The sequence below is a fragment of the Myotis myotis genome, unplaced genomic scaffold (assembly GCF_014108235.1).
Source record: "Myotis myotis isolate mMyoMyo1 unplaced genomic scaffold, mMyoMyo1.p scaffold_m19_p_2, whole genome shotgun sequence".
Lineage (NCBI taxonomy): Eukaryota > Metazoa > Chordata > Mammalia > Chiroptera > Vespertilionidae > Myotis > Myotis myotis.
In genome coordinates, this window is record NW_023416324.1 from 52,987,464 (window position 1) to 53,003,142 (window position 15,679).

At 39.0% G+C, this 15,679-nt stretch overlaps 1 protein-coding gene across 1 annotated transcript in view; it reads left to right on the forward strand.

The window, feature by feature from the left end:
• LOC118676383 (serine/threonine-protein kinase TNNI3K) overlaps positions 1 to 15,679 on the forward strand; it is a 313,120-nt gene that overhangs the window by 9,604 nt on the left and 287,837 nt on the right. The window contains exon 2 of the mRNA XM_036350223.1: positions 4,570 to 4,692. The gene's annotated coding sequence lies outside the window, so the exon portion shown is untranslated. The remainder of the gene's footprint in view (positions 1 to 4,569; positions 4,693 to 15,679) is intronic.

A 15,679-nucleotide genomic window follows, 5' to 3' on the forward strand; every position in this document is an offset into this window, starting at 1 on the left:
AGTCAATTATGTTCTCAAACTTCACATTTAGAGACAAGTTTTTTTTTGTTTTTTTTTCTAAAGCACTCTTCAATTGAAGACTTATTGATGTCCACACATTTCCACCTAGTACCATCCTCTGTACTGTCAAATGCATTTCCTAAGTGCCTCCATTACATTACTGTCCAGGTTTTCTTTCAAGCAGTGGACTCCAGATACCTGTTTTGCAAGTTTTTGATACTATTTGACAAAATTGAGTTTCATTTTTGCCTCAATTTAATCATATCTCTAGAAGAATGTGGCTTCTACTCAGTCAGGGGGAGGTTTCTTACAAATCGGTGCTCACCATTTTAAGCATAATTCTGCACAATGTCTGGATTCTAGCTGCTCTGAAATATTATCATTTCCCAAGAATTTGTCAGTGCCTCTTTCCTTGAGATGCATTACTTGGATGTATGTAGTACCATCTATGCATCACCAACAGTGTTCCTAATTTAGTGAGGTGATAATCCCGAGCATGTATAAGTAAGAAATTGGACATTTTCTTAGATTTATTATTTTATTTCATAAAATTACAGCCCTTACATCATACACTCTCTAGTTTTGTAAAGGATAGCTACAATTTGTAATTAAACATATTGTATAAACTTATTGATGAGTTAATAATTAACAGTGACCAAGAAGGGCATGAAAAACAAAATCCATCATTTGGTATTAATCTTCTACCTTATGCATTTATTTACCAAACTAAGCAAAAAGGATATCAGGAATGTGTATCCATGTATATATTAAATTGAAATAAAAACTCAAAAATCTAAATGGTATGCTTAAAATCACAAATTTTTAATGGTATTAATGCAGAACTCCCAGAACCTGTGGTGATCTATTCATCTTTCATCTGAGACTAAGCAATATTTCCTCTGTTAAATAAAGATAACCAAATTGAGCATAGAGCCGAAATCCAAACTTTGCCTGCTGCAAAATGTATATATATATAGCTGATAGCTGGTGTACTGTACAATACCAGGGATGCCATTTGCATACACCATGTTGTTGTCTGGACTTGAGCAACTTGGAGAGCCGGAATTTAGGCACCTTGATGTATATAGTCTAGCAGAATTAAAAAGGAAAGAAAAGCCAAAAAAATAAATTGTTCAAAGCTCTCTGAAAGATTTTTAGATGTTAGTTTTTGTTGTTATTTAGCTAAGTGAAACAGTTTCCAACTAAGAACTAAGGGATAGAGAACCAAGATGGCAGCATAAGTAAACACGGTTCTTGCTGCCTCCCACAACCACATCAAAATTACAACTAAAACACAGAACAACCATATTCAGAACCAACTAAAAGCTGGCTGACTAGAAGTCCTACAAGTAGAGAAGTAAAGAAGAAAGTACATCGAAACTGGTAGGAGGGGCAGGGGGGCAGAAGAGTGGAACCAGCTGGTCCGACATCCACATGGGGAATTTTTTTTTAATTGGGAGGGATATCTCCACTGCAGAGGACGCCTGTGAGAAGCAAGGGGTCTCAGCCCCATACCAGACCCCCAGGATGGTTCCAGAGCTGTGGTGAAAAGTCCCCATAATTTGGGGTTGAAAAACCCAGTGGGGATTGTGGTGGAGTGACATGGAAGCTACTGGAGACCCAGGCAGTTCCTCTTAAAGGGCCAGCACATGAACTTACTTGAACTCACTTCCTCTGGGTTCCTGCACTGGGCAGCAGCTTTGGGGGATCCAGGGACATATGGGGAGGAACTGGATTGTCAGGAACTCAGGGACAGCTTCTTCCAGACAGGGGTACTTGCAGGGGTCATTGTTCCTGTACTGGACCATCCCCCACCGCAGAGCTGACTGGCAGTCATATTTGAGTTTCTATCAGCCTGGTTCACACTGTTTGCTCCATTCTGATGATTCCCTGAGACCCTACTCCATCCAATTTGCAGCCCCATCTAATCTGCAGCTGCTTTTCCATATGAATGGCCTATCCTGAATCAGGGCTTCAGACTTAACTAAAATATCTTAAACAAGCAGCAGCTGGCATCAGCATGCCCCATACCTATCAATAACAGGCCCAAGACCTGGCACTAGCTCCAGCTTGTCTTGCTTCACAACTTGGCTTTGCCTGGGCACTTCCAAGCTCAATACAAGTAGCAGTTATCTGAAGATCCTTCTGTAGCTCCTGCTAGGTGGCAGTGGCTGACTGCACCTCCTGGGAGACCCAGAGCCAGTGCACCTTGTGGACAGCTTCAGGTCACACCAGGTTACAACTCTACCACACCCATGAGTGATATGCTCAAGGGACAGACTCAGTGAGCACTAAAGCCCCACTGAAGCAAGTCCTGCTCTGTAGATATATCTCCTGCACAGCATCTCTTCCATTGTAGTTGCAGTTGGCCCTCACAGCCAATTGGCCTGGAGGTCAGTGCCTTCCAGTGATGCCAACAAGAATCAAGGCTCAACTACAAGACTGTGCACATAGCCCACCCAGGCACACATAGAGTGTCCAGCTCAGGTGAGTACAGGACACCTACTACACAAGGCCACTCTACCAATTCCAGGAGACATAGCAACTCTTCCTAATACCTAGAAACAAACACAGAGAAGCAACCAAAATGTGGAGACAAGGAAACAGGTCACAAATGAAAGAAATGGAAGCAAGCAAACTACTGGTCACAGAGTTCAAAACAATGGTCATAATGTCACTCAAGGATTCTAATGAGCTTCAAGGGACCTAATGAGAGCTTCATGGGACTTAGTGAAACTTTTAAGATAGTAATGAGAATTTCAAAGACATGAAAAAGGACCAGTCAGAAATTAAGCATACACTAACTGAATTAATAATTTATAGGGACTCAACAGTACAGTATTACAAGAATCAAATCAAAGATTTAGAATATGAGGAAGCAAAAAGCACCCAATCAGAAGAGCAAAAAGTAGAAGTAATCAAAAATATGAAGATAGTGTAAGGAGCCTTTGGGACAAGAAATATAATGAACAAAATAAACTGATGAATAAAATATAGCCAAAGGCATGGAAACATGGAGCAGATTGACAAATCACAGAGGGTAGGGGGGAGGGGTGATTAACCAAAAATCTTATGTGCATATATGCATTACCTAGGGACGCAGACAGTAGGGTGCTGAATGCCTGGTGTGGGGTGGAAACTGGGTGGAGGAAAGCAAATGGGGGGAGAAAAAGGGGACATTTATAACACTCTTAACAATAAAGATTTTAAAAAAGAAAAAAGAAATAAAAAGAACTAAGTTATTAAAGGAAAGACCTTTATAAATTCACTTGCAAAATACATTTTAAAATTCATTTAGTGCACGTGAAATTATTGAAGCAATTACTAGTTACTTGTTTAATATTTTGTACCTCTAAAATTTTGTTTAGACAAAGCCAATTTCTATAGAAGTCGAGAAACAATTTTTATTGTTTGTACTTGGTAGAAGTGTATTATTAATATTACTTCTATTGAACTTTGTCAAAGGTTAACGCACATTCTCCTTCCCTTTAATATCAATGTGCTAAGCTCCATATAACATACTAATCTTCATGTTCTTCATGTTTCTGTTGGTTTATATTCACAGAAATTTCTATTTAGGTTTTGTAATATATTATGAGGGGCAAATTGCAGCAGTCTCTGGTGGGGAAGGACCCGTATCTGTCCCTGACAGCTAGTTTCATAAGCCACAACCAAATTGCCACATATTCAAACTTGCCAGTTTTGCTATAGTCCAGTAGAATGTAATTTGGTGTCAGGATAAAAACTGGAATAAACCCCTGAACAGGCAGCTCAGTTGGTTAGGGTGTCATTCTGATACACCAATGTTGAGGGTTCTGTTCCTGGTCAGGGCACATACAAGAATCAACCAATGAATGCATAAATAAGTGGAAAAACAAATGAATGTTTCTCTCTCTTCTTCCCTCTCCCTCTCTCTCTTCTCTCTTTTCCCTTTCTCTCCCCACCTCTTGCTCTAAAATCAATAAATAAAGTTTAAATTTGGAATAAAAGAATAAGAAGCTGCTGATTGCCTACTGCATTGATATTTGCAAGAGGTGAAGGTAGAGGATGCCTGTGAATTAGCCACAATTATCATCCACCTGTAAGGCTGTTTGATTATTGACATTCGTGTCTAAAGATGTTCATCCCAAGGGCATTATTGGACATGCAAGTAACTGATTGAAACCAACAGACTTAATGTTTCCTTCTGGGCTGGTTTGAGCAAATAGTCTATCTTTTGAAGCCTCTGGGTATAGGAACCTAGTAGCCTTCCAAAGTATAAAATTCAAACAGAGCAATTTATCTCTGATTGCTGCAGACTGGTGCAATCCATCTACTGTCATTTCCCAGCTCTCTGTGCCAGAATTATATTCCTTCAATTGTGCTTCAGTGCATCACAGAAACAATCTAAACTCTGTCTATATTCTTCGGGCACTGTTCTATGGTATGTTACACAGATCAGCATGTTCAATCTCCAGCCTCCTTAAAGGCTGTTAAAATCTTTGCTACAACCAACTCTGTGGATAAGTAATGTAAATGGATTTTTTTAATGCCCTTTTTTCACTAGTAACCATTCTTTTCTCTCTGCAGAACAATCAGATGGTTCAAGTTAGTTTTCATTATAAGAGAGCGTCATCCCATTGCTCTGAAAAGAATTAAAGCATTTAGATCTTGAGGCAAAAAAATGTTTTAAAACACAACTCTGGAAATCAAGTAAGTATTCTTTTCATTTGCAGGTTGAGAAATGTTGCACTACTAAATGAAGTTTTACATGATTGGTTTCTTTCCTATTATTTTTAGCCTTGGGGTTTGAGAAAGTAAATTATATTCACCAATATGCTGTTCTTCAGAGAACTTTTAAAGATTTTTAATGAAATCTAGAACCTGAAAACTTCTAATATACAAAGAAATAATTATGATTATAACAAGTGGTGCAAGTGCAGATTTTAAATGTATAGGCACACTGACGAGGTCATAAATTAACTTATAAAATCCACTACCTATATATCACTGGGATCAATTTTTAATGAAATTTAGTAAGAAAGATCATCACTCATTATAATTGCTTAAAGTTGATAGAGTTTCTAATTAACCATTATCCTCTCAAATTAAAAGCTGTGGGTAGAATCTAGCCTATGAGAAGGGAGATAGAAAGTGTAGCGTTTTAGAGAAATTCTTTTTTACTTTATACAACTGCAGATGTTTAAATGCAAAATAAATATTTGCCTTAAGTTCTCTAGAGAAGGAGCAGTTTACAAAATTATCTGTGCTTCTGGTATCTGCAATCCATCTTTCTCCATATCTCTAGACTACAAACATGCTGTAATTTCCCAAAAGATAAAAATAAATAACAAGAAAAGTAAACTTCTTTTAGCCACATTCTATCATCAGGATACAGTCTCTTTTATCTTTTATTTACAATGGTTTTGAAGGCTTCTTTACTAGTCATCATGATATATTCAACACTGAATTCTAGCTTTGTATGTATACCTGCCTGCTTCATACCTCTCCCTCAGAGAAAAAAATCCAGTAGACATCTCTCTTGAGATAGCTCTCATCTTCTACCTATCAATCCTAATGATCTTTTCATCTAGATAAATATCCCAATCATCCACCAGATTACTCAAGGCAAGAACATAGAAGTCATTCATGATATCTCACATACTTTTCATCCAATTCTTCAAGTCAGTGCAATCTACACATTGAAACATAACCAAAATCTGCCCACTTCTCTCAACCCTGTTCAAGTTACCATTCACCGCTATATAACATCTTTTATGTGCAGTAATAACAAACTATCATCTAATTCTTATAATTGTGTGTGAGAGCAAATTTGCAGAGAAACTGCAAAGGAAAGATATTTTAACAGATTGGCATTAAGTTGTATTGAGGGAAAAGGAATGTTGTGGCCATCTCAATACTGCGTCACTGATTTGATCTGTATCTCATTTTGCTTCCCTGAAGACTGCCTTTTAGGATGATGATTCATGCTACTTTCTAACATGCTCCTCTTCTTTTTCTGTGAAGTTTTGCTTGGTGATAAATGGTCTGCAGTCTCTTTACCACACACATTGTTGTTGGTTTTTTGTTTGTTTGTTTACCTTTTCTTTTTTTAGTATATCTAATCAGATGTCAGCAGGAATTTTGCTTCCCTTTTAGATACTGTACATGCAACGTTAGCTCATCCTCCATTCTAAACCCCATGAATATTCAAAATGTTTCTCAAGTGTCTGTGAATTACTGGACAGCATATAATGTCTACACTTCCATCTCCAATACCTTTTCTTCCATTCCCTCTACAGCTGGGTTCAATCAGGCTTTAGCCCCCGTTCCCAACCTCCACTCCAATGAACCTTTTCTCAGAATTCCCAGTGCTTTCTATTTTGACAAACGCAGTACTCTTTCTGGTTCTGATCTTTCAGTAGTATTTGTCTGGATCACTCCTTTGAAATGCATTTTCTATTTAGCTTCGAGAAAGTCCACACTACTGGCTCTTTTCCCAACTCATTTGTCACTCTTTTCAAGTCTCCTTAACTTGTTTCCCATCATCATCCTTACTTTATATCACTGGGAGGTCACAGGCCTTTTGGCTTAGGTTTCTCTATTCACATTTACTCCTTTGGAATATCATATGTTCTTATAGATCAATGTGGTATCAACTTTGCTACATTTCCAATTACCAAAGTACTCTCAAAAAAGTTAAAATATATATCTCCTATAAATTGTGAGCATGGATTAAAATACCATTTAACCCATTAATGATTATATTAGTACAATGATAAAGTTGGTTTTATATAATTCCAGATGTTAGAAGGAAGAAAATGTTTATACAATATTAGAAATAACTTTGTCCGATAGTAGAGTGGGTTGCCTTATGAGATAATAAAACTTCATAATACCAGAAGTGTTTGTGCAAAGTGACTGAAAGGCATTTACCAAGAGTTTTCCCAAGAAGTTCTTGTTTTAGGTAAGAGGTAGGGTTAGATAATGGCTACCGGTTGAGTTTCCTGGAAAGCAGAATCTGAGATGGAGTTTTAAGTGCAGTATATTTCTTAAGGAGTGCCCTTAGGATTAATAATTGTACAAGTGAAAGCTTTGGGGTTGGGCAGGGGTCACACAGAACGGACTCAAGGCTCAGTATAATCAAAATGATATTTATTTGAGGCACATGGGTGCAGGTGGTCTGACTGGATAAAGAGCCAGTGGTGAACTGGGGAGGGAGCAGGCTTTTTATGTGCTCAGGGAGAGCTACAGACGGGGCTTCGGTTTGACACACCTATCAGGATCATAGTTTTATGGCCTTGCCCTTTGTCCTTCTGCTGGCACCAGGCGTCCTTCCTTTGGAGAGCTGTACAGGAATTATGGTCTTCAGGCATTTCTGTAAAATAATCACTCAAGGCGAGCATGTTTGTGCAAGGCTTAGGCTTGTAGAATGAGCTTTCTTTAGTTAGCCCCTGCTAAGTTAGCCCTGTTTCTTGATTAACCCTTTCACAAGGAAGGGGACAGAAGCAGAACTGTGCAGACAGGCGAAATCAAGTTGTGCTGCAGGCCCAACGATAGCCTCCAGGAGTTGTGATTCTAGAATGGCACTTCAGTACTGTTTAGAGTTGGACCTGAGGGCCACAAGTTATACCACATATCAATCATTATGGGATGTGGGCAACTTGGGGAGGAGTGTCTTGGGTGTTGTAGCGCTCTGTGGTTGAGACAATTTGTGAATAGGGCTGACAGATGAAAGCTCTTTACTGACAGCACTCCCAGTAGATGAGGTAATAAGCCCTTCATTGAAGAAAGATCTGGGTGTCACATCACAAAACCTATAAAGTCCAACCCAATCTGGGTGTCCACTACAAAAAACCTATAAAGTCCAACCCAATGCCAAGATTTCATTTTATTATAACTATTTTAATAAAACATCGCATGTTCTAATTCAAGTAGAATTATGATGACTTCCAAACAAAGCAATATTGTACATGGTTTAAATAGACTCAATCCATGATGAAACCGATAGGGGTCAGAAATAGAATATTGGGGACCAGCTATAATTGTAAGAAATATTAATCATGTTTTGTTAACTGTGATTGTTTTGTTCTGATTAAAGAAGGCACATTTTAACCTGGCTGGGAGTTACACATGGGACCTGGGAGCTCCCCTGGAAATGCAGCCCATCCTTTCCATTAGGGAGCTGCCTATTATCATAGAAAGATTAACAACCTTGTTGCAGAAACCAGAGCTTCCAGCCCTTTGAAGACCCCCAGCCTTTGCATACCCGCAGGCCTTTGCAAATCTCCAGTCTGCATTACCTGTTTGGCATACTCTTTTGCCTACTTCCCCATGTAATCTTTGTTCTTCTACCCAATGTAAGCAGCTGGCTTATGGGGAGAGGCAGTACAGAATTTTGTGGATGGCCTGCTGCTCTCCCATACTTCCAGCAGTATGGGAATAAATTATCATATATGATTCAACCCTGTCTTTGCTCAATTGGCTCAAGTAGTGACAGGCAGCACGGACCCATTGAGATTGTCCGGTTACAAAACTATACTTTAATAGATGTGTCAATCATGATTGGTAGAAGAGCATTATTTTTTTTTATAATACTGTTCCATATCTACATGATAATCCCAAGTGCCAGATTTTACTTTTGACTAGCTGAGCAAGCTAAAATATTCATAAATTCACATGGAGCAGATGGCTTCCCACTGAATATGCATTTGAATGATTCCTGTACATTATTTATTCCAAGAGGTGCGCAAATGCACATCATCATAGCAGGGACTCCTAAAAAGTTTGTTTTAGAAAGGAATCAAGGAATAACAAGTATCCAGTGCTAACTATACTTTGGGTTGAGCTTTGATTCCATGTGTATTTGTGAATTACTGAGCAAAATAAATACAGTTACTTCCTAGTAGTTTCTGAAATATCAGGAATCTACAAAAAGGCAGTTTCAGCAATAATGGCTAGAGAAAACTTTGAAGTTTTCTCTAGAGAAAAGAGAAAACTTCTCATTTGGTAGAGAAGAGAGCTCAACTTTGCAAATGTGTTTTTTTGAAAAAATAATTTGCTTATGTCTTTTTTAACACTTAAAATAGTTAGATTGATTTTAAAACTTTACTGTTTAATTCTATATTTTATGTTTTATTTAAACACATATTTCTGGGATTTGTTTTTGTTTAGGCATGAATAGCTACCTTTTATCTTTATAAGACTTTATCATCATCTGTGCTGAACTAAAAATTCAGTATGCAGGTGGCTTTTTTATTGTTAACGAAATAACATCACATATGATACTATTATATCAAACTGATTTAAAGAACAAAAAGAATATGTGTTTTTTTAAATGTGTAGGCTATACTCCATAAACCTTTTTTTTCAAGGCTCTTAGTAGAAAAATAATATCAGTAACAACCAAAATTTTTACATGAATGCATATGTTATAGTCCATAGTCAGGTATTCGCTAAAGCAATGAAGGAATCTTAAAAGTTTTCCAGTAAATAAAAACAAAATATAATTCTCTAGTTAAGCATAGAGCTCACCATAGGGCAAAGTATAAACATTGAACAGCATTTGAGCGCAGTTCCAGGTCTACCATTAATTCACTGGGATTTGCACTAAAACCAAAGGTCAAGATATATGAACACCAAGGGCCACAGGGCAATATGAGACTCGAATAGTTTGACAAAACTTACCAGAAAGGCTTTTGAAATTGAAATCTAGGAAAAACAAAATTTGTTCTAAATGGGTAAAAATGTGCTTCCCATTCAATTATGATATTTAGCAAATTTTATTGGGATTATTAAAGGAGCATTAAATAATATATACAATTCCTCTCTTTAGCCAGGACAAATATATTTCATAATCCATTTCTGTATTTCTAAGAATAGTATTCTTTCTTTGACCTTTTTTTTCATTATAACTGATGAGGTAGGTGTCTAACATTAAACACTATCTTTCTTTTATATATATACTAGAGGCCCAGTGCACAAAATTCATGCATGAGTAAGGTCCCTAGCAGCTGCTGGCTGCCAGATGGGGCCTTCCTTCATTCTGTGCTGCCCCCTGGTGGTCAGCACACGTCATAGCGAGTGATCAAACTCCTGATTGGTCGAACTCCCGAGGGGACACTTTGCATATTAGGCTTTTATATATATAGACTAGAGGCCTGGTTCACAGATTCATGTACTGGTGGGGTCCCTCGCTCTGGCCTTTGGGGATTGGGCCAAAACCAGCTCTCTGACATCCCCCAAGGGGTCCTGGACTCCAGCAGCAAGCTAACCTACAGGTTGGAGTGTCTTCCCCCGGTGGTCAGTGAACGTCATAGCTACCAATTGAATGGTTGAATGGTCCAACAGTTGCTTAGGCTGTTATATGTATGTATAGACTAGAAACCCAATGCACAAAATTTGTGCGAGAGTAGGCCTTCCTTCCTCCAGCTTCCCTCCAGCACTGGGACCCGGGCTTCCCTCTGGCTGCTGGCACCTGGGACCCAGGCTTCCCTCCAGCTGCCGGCACCCCGGACATGGGCTTCCCTCACAGAGGGAGGCCCTGCCCACCCGCCGCAGCCCGCCAGTCAGTGGCCTGGGCCTCCCTCTTTGGGGCAATTATGGAGCCCCAAGATTGATTGCCCCGCTGGCCGGTGGCCTAGGCTTCCCTCTGTGGGGCGATCATGGGTGATGGCTGGACCCCAACCAATCGCATCACACCCACCTTGGCTGGCCTGGCGCCAGTGGGTGTCATAGCGTGGTCCCAGTGGTCAGCTGGATGGTTGTCTGGATGGTCGTTCCACTGTTCGGTCGTTCTGCTGTTCGGCCATTTGGTTAACATATTATGCTTTTATTCTATAGAATATATATATATATATATATATATATATATATATATATATATATATATATATATATATACACACATATAAATATATATATATGTGTGTGTGTGTATATATATATATAGAGAGAGAGAGAGAGAGAGAGAGATTGAGAGAGAGAGAGAGAGAGATTTCAGAGAGAAAGGGAGAGAAAGAAAGAGATAGAAACATCAGTGATGAGAGAGAGTCACATTCCTGCACACACCTCCCTGGGGATCGAGTCCACAACCCCGGGCATGTGCCCTGACCAGATATCGAATCATGACCTCCTGGTTCATAAGTTGACGCTCAACCAGAGAGCCAAGGTGGCCAGGCTAAACACTGCTTTTGAAACCTCAATAGACTTAGAAGCAACATTTTTATGATTCTATTTATAAAATAATGCCTTTGTTTAAATCACTAACTTTCCTCAGTATGTTTTTGCCATATTGTACCATGAATTCATATGTAATTTTCATATTCCTTTCAATGATAGAACACTGGCATTTGTTACTTCCTAGATGCTTCTTTCCTCCAATATGTATATTTTTGTTTGTTTTTCAGCTTTCCTAAGCTCTCTTGATTTGACTTTTTTTTTCTTGTGAAATTCTTACTCTCTTTCCTGTTCATATTTCTACCATTGCAGACACTTAATTTTTCAGTCACTTAGCATTTATGACTTTGCTTAACTTAATCTCATCAATTATTAGTCTCAAGAAAAAAATTCAAGATGAAGTTTAAATTACTTTGGTCCCATCAGTTTTGTTTAATTTGTTTTACTGTGTAGACAATGATAGGGTTTTTAATGAACATCATCGTCATAATTTGTCTGAATCCTCTGAAGTGATATAATGATTTAAAAATTGTGTCCAAGCTCTCAGTTTATCATATGCTTGAGATTAAATAGTTATTTCTGTTCCCTTTAAGATTTTAAAAACTCACAAGTAGCAAGACCTATTTCAAGTCTGGTATATTAAAAAATCCCTCTGCCAGCCCAATATAACCCTTTCCTCTTCTTATATAGTATGTGGTTTTTACACCATATTTTTGACTCATCAAAAGCTACTTTGTTGGGTAATTTGTATTTTCCAATATCATATCTACACTAATAATAGACAAATATGTAATTTGACCATACCTCCGTGACACCTCACAGCCAATCAGGATGGAATATGCATATTAGTGGGACAAAGGTTGCGGCGGCCACGGAGCCAGCTGTAGCCAGTGGGAGGCTTGAGTCGCCCCCAGCGACGGAGGAAACTTGGCTTTCTCTGGCACTGGAGGCGACCCAGCCTTCCTGCCACTCTGGCTGGCTGCTGAAGAGGCCTGTGGGCAGCGGCCATGGAGCTGACCTGAGCGCGCAGGAGGCTTGGGTCGCCCAGGCTGGCTGCCGAGGGAGGGGCCTGCAAACGGCCCTCAGCCCCTCACCCAGGCTGGCCATGCCACCACCAGGTGAGGGTCCCTGCTGGGGGTGTGCCCAGCCTGAAAACGGGCCTCAGCCTCTTACCCAGGCTGGTCACGCCCCCATGGGGTGAGGGTCCCAACTGGGGGGCGTAACCAGCCTGAAAACAGCCCTCAGCTCTTCACCCAGGCTGGCTATGGCCCCCCCCCCCCCAGCGGGGACCCTCACCTGTGGGGGCGTTGCTGGCCTCCAAACTGCCCCTGCCCCTCGCCCAGGCCAGCACCCTCCTCAGTGGGGACCCCACCCCAATAGGGGCATGGCTGGCCAGCAAAACACCACAGGCCCCTCACCCAGGCTGCCCTGCCTCCCAAGGGAACCCCCACCCTGATTCAGGACACCCTTCAGGGCAAACCAACTGGCCCCCACCCATGCACCAGGCCTCTATCTATACTAATAAAAGGGTAATATGCTAATTAGACTGGGAGACCTTCCAGGAGACCTTCCAGACATTCTTCTGGACAAAGCCATGGTGGCAGGGCCTAGGGAGAGGTGGTTATGGGCCAAGAGGGGAGGGCAGTTGTGGGTGATCAGGCCAGTGGGGGGGGGCAGTTGGGGGTGAGCAGGTCATCAGTGGGGGTCAGTTGGGGGCAAAAAGGCTGGCAGGCAGAGTGGTTAGGGGCAATCAGGATGGCAGGCAGGTGAGCTGTTAGGAACCAGCATTCCCAGATTGTGAGAGGAATGTCTGACTGCCGGTTTAGGCCACAGGAATCAGGCCTAAACTGGCAATCAGACATCCCCAAGGGGTCCTAGATTGGAGAGGGTGCAGACCAGACTGAGTGACAGCCCTCCCCCCCCCCCCCGCCCGCCCCGTGCACGAATTTTGTGCACCGGGCCACTAGTTAAGTTATAAATTCTTTGCTGGCTAGGATCTCGCCTTTTACTTATGGAAGAGCTATCTCCAAATAACTTTTGGAGTTTTGTTTTGCTTTTTCCTAATTCAAAGATCTAACTCTAGCAGATTCTGATTTAGTTGATCATGATTGAGTCCTAGTAATTGTATTTTTTAAAAGCTCCCTAAAAGTCTGATTTGTAAATTATTGCTAGAGCATCACATACTTTTTATAAATGACTAATGTAAATAATGGCAAATAATGCAAAAGACCCATATGATAGAGATAAATTTTTAAATGGAAGATGAGGAAAATAAAGAAATTAAAAATTCTTTAAAAAATCCTTCCATGGAATTTCAAATGTTCCCATGTTTCCTCTGCAGAATTGGCAACAACTTCATCTATATTCACTTTACCTCTTTTCAAGACTTTAGCAATATTTCCCTTACTGAAGGGATTGATTCTATTCAATTCAATTGGTTCAATTCAATTCGGTTTGTTTCAGTTTAGTTCAATTCAATTCAATTCAATTCAATTCAATTCAATCCAAAACAATTAAGTTTGCACATATATCTGCCAAGTATTATGCTAGGCTTTTGGGAATGCAAATATAAATAAGACAATTTCTCCTCTTAAGTTTCTTACAGCTTATCAGAAGAGACAAAGACATTAATTCTATCTTTGTATTAGGTGCTTTCATGGATGTAGGTGTTGCATTCATATAGGCTTAACTTAGAGTAGGACTGGAGTATTATCCATTCGTTTTATTTTCTTGCTGCTCTTGAAATCATAACACTCCCTTTAATTTCTATTCAGGTTATTCAAGATTTTATGTACGGTGAAACTTCAGCTGTGAAGGAAGCCAGGTTATTCCCACAACTAAAGTATAAAATGGATAGAAAACTATACGATTGAGTCAATGTCGGTTCTGATGGGTGGGATACTTAGCTGAACCACATGAACAGAAGGGAGATTATGAACCTTTGACCACTTTTCAAAGGCTGGTGCCATTTCCGACACCGATATGATGCAGGATGGCAGGAGGGGGGCATAAAAGTGTGTGGCATGATAACCATTATCACTATTGTTCCACTGTGAGATAGGAGGAGATGTAATAAAAATAATGGTAGCTATGCTTGAACAGACTGCCTACTGAGATTGTTCCTGCTTTGAGGAACTAAGCAAAGAACTGGTAGCATGGAATTACTCAGCAGGCTCATAACAACCACGTATTATATAGGTTTCCTTTTTGAACCTTTAAATAATTTGCCCTATCTACATCAAATCAGTTTTATTTTCACTTTGAGGAACAGCCACAAGTGGGTAATTGGTAAGTAAAAATAAGACTAACTTAAAGTAAGTAGAACCATTTTTGTTTCCTCCAACTTTTTTTTTGTTTGTTTTTGTTATATAAGTGACACATTTCAGACATGGAAATGTTATTTTTCCAAAGGCAGCAATTAGTTATTAACTGAACTATAATTATAATGCAATGTTATTTCCTTAGCAGAGCAACTGACTCTTAGGGGGAAGAAGGAAGGATGGAGGATTAGAAGTGACTCAAGTCATGAAGTTTAGATTATTCTGAAGGTTTTAATGCCTCAAATAATTTATTTCTCATTGGAATCTAGGCTTTATTAGATGCACCATCTCATTACCGATAATGTATATCACTTTATTGCAATTGCTTGTTTACTTGTCTATTCCTGGGCCACGTAAGATTTTTGGAATGCTTGATACATAATAGTACAATACATGCTTATTGACTGAATAAATGAATTAATCAAACCAATGAAGAGCTCAACTGACAATTGAAAGAAGTCCTATCAGTTTGGAAAAAGAAAGTCTTAGCCAGTGACAGAGATATAACTCATCTCTATTTAATTTAAGTTATTTAATAAAGTTCACTTCATATCCAGCAGCAAAGGAAGGCATAGCAAACATTAAGATTTTTGCATTTGTAGTTCTAGTGTATATTGGAAAAAAAAAATAGCAAGATTGTTTTATTCCTTATTTAATATACTCTCACAGAGATACTGAGAATACCTATTTTACATTACTGTGATATTGATTTTTCACACTTTCATTATTATACCTATATTCTCAAGTCCTATGCATTTTTTAAGATTAATATTGCCTCAACAGTGTCAAGATTCATAATGGTGATTTATAGCTTCACCCAATGTACTATATATACATTTAGATATTTCAGAAAAAAAGAAAGGAAACTTTTTTGACAAATAAGAATATTTCAAATTATGCTGGTTAAAATGCACAAATATATTGTTTAAAAAGAAATCAAAGAATTTTAAAAATTGAATAGTAGTAGACATCTTAGCCAATGGTTAGTTTTCCTTTTAAGTAATTTGGTTTTAATATAATTTAATGTTTTAAAAAGAAGAATGTATACCAATTAGTAATTCTGGTTAGTTACTAATCATGTTTAAAGCAATGGTTATCTTAATTGCTTGTCAACCAAATGCAACCCATCAAAATCTAAACTTCTCTAAAACTTGGAAACATATTAATAAGAACTCATTTACAATGGAAGAATGATCTAGGTT